Consider the following 1,937-nt stretch of genomic DNA (forward strand, 5'->3'; position numbering starts at 1 on the left):
GGATCGTGTCTGCAGGGACGCGATGTACAAGCCTCTAGATAAAGGGGGAAAAAACGTGCCCAACATCGCCCTCATACTGATGGCCACCTTTGTGTGTGGCTGCATCAAGCGGTGCGTAGACCCTCAGTACGCAAACACCAAGTGTCACTACGTGCTGAGGTTCTACCTGTCCCCGGTGTTGCGAAGGATGGGTCTGGCCACGCTGCCGCGGAACGCTCCAAGTAGTTGGACCGTGCCGTACCACCTGTCCCTGGTGGAAAAATTGATGCAGAAAAACACCTTTGACCACAAGTCCATCAGGCAGTGGTCAGCACGTAACGTCCTAGAGGCCCTGAGGGATAAGGAGAGGGTGGACCCTGTGGGATGGTTCCCCGAGCAGACTGTCAAAGTCATTTGGCAGAATGCCTCATCGCCAGAACTTTCCAACAAGCACCAAGACGTAGCTTGGCTGGTGGTGAGAAAGGCCCTCCCCGTCAGATCCTTCCTACACGCCAGGAGTCTCACCCCCTCTGCACGATGCCCTCGAGGTGGCTGTGGTGGGGAAGAGACCGTTGTTCACCTCCTTGTGGATTGTGCCTTTGCAAAGAAAGTCTGGAGAGAGATGCAGTGGTTGCTGTCGAGGTTCATCCCGAGCAGTTCTGTGACACAGGACTCTGTGCTCTACGGGCTGTTCCCAGGGACACACACCGAGACAAACATCAACTGCAGCTGGAGGATCATCAACTCGGTGAAAGACGCGCTTTGGTCTGCCCGAAACTTGTTGGTCTTCCAGCACAAAGAGTTGTCCCCGACCGATTGTTGCGGACTGGCACAATCCAAAGTCCAGGACTACGTGCTGAGGGACGCACTAAAGCTTGGGGCAGCTGCCGCAAAGGCGCAATGGGGAAGGGTCGCTGTCTAAGACCTTTCTACCACAGCGCACCGAGAGACTGGGAACTGTTTAGAGCCCCTCGGGCTGTACAGATCAAAATGAAAGGCTGTAAATGACTGTAATATTGTTTGTACTGATGCACCTGGTGATACATTTTGTAAAAGTTTAACCTGGATTGTACCCTTGTAATGTTGTTTTTGAAATGGTTTTGAATGTGATTGAAGATTTTTATGAATAAAGTATATTTTTACAAAAAAAAAAAAAAAAAAAATCTGTTCTTATCAGTTTAATATCTGATACGTCCCTTATCTGGGGACCATATATTAAATTGATTTTTGGAACAGGGAGATGGAATAGGGGCTTGCTCCGTCCACTCCACGCATCGACCCGGTATTGCAGTATCTCTGGGAACGGTGCACCCTCCCCTTTCCAGGGGATTTTCAATGCTAAAAATAGTTTTCTTACAAACATCTGCTTTCTTTACTTCTCAACATGTACATGTTCCAAAATCCAACTTTCTTTCTTTCTCTCTCTCTCTCTCTCTCTCTCTCACTCACTCACTCACCCGCAGCAGCTACACACAAAAAACACGCACTCTCACCCAACACTCGCCGGCAGGGCCGGCAGCAGATTGGACGCTACGTCCAGATCCCTGATGGAAACAGTTAAGGATGCCAAGCTGCACGACGTCTTCAGCAACCCTGCAGACGGAGCGCAGCGTAGATACACCTGGTCGCGGCCAGACGGGTCCATTCGTTCCAGGATAGACTTCCTGTTTGTGTCCCGTGCATTCACAGTCAGATCCACCGAGGTCAAGCCGGTGTTCTTCTCTGACCACTGCCTCCTACTGGCGGACTGCCACTTGGAGGAAGACCTGAGGGTGGGCAGGGGGGCATGGAAGCTAAATGTGCAACTGCTGACCCCAGAGAACATTGAGGAGCTCAAGAGGGATTACAAAGGTTGGAGAACCGTGAAACCCCTCTTTGAGTCCCTGACACACTGGTGGGAAGTGATCAAGGGAAGCATCAAGAGGTTCTTCATCCTCAAAGGCACCCAGAAAGCTAGA

General features: G+C 51.0%; 1 non-coding gene across 1 annotated transcript; it reads left to right on the top strand.

Moving 5' to 3' along the window:
- Positions 1-1,112: 1,112 nt before the first annotated feature.
- On the top strand, positions 1,113-1,295 carry LOC144674835 (U2 spliceosomal RNA). Its single transcript, XR_013574641.1, has one exon. It is a non-coding gene; the product is annotated as a U2 spliceosomal RNA (small nuclear RNA).
- Positions 1,296-1,937: the final 642 nt, after the last annotated feature.

This window comes from Cetorhinus maximus, unplaced genomic scaffold (genome assembly GCF_964194155.1).
Source record: "Cetorhinus maximus unplaced genomic scaffold, sCetMax3.hap1.1 HAP1_SCAFFOLD_829, whole genome shotgun sequence".
Classification (NCBI taxonomy): Eukaryota; Metazoa; Chordata; class Chondrichthyes; order Lamniformes; family Cetorhinidae; genus Cetorhinus; species Cetorhinus maximus.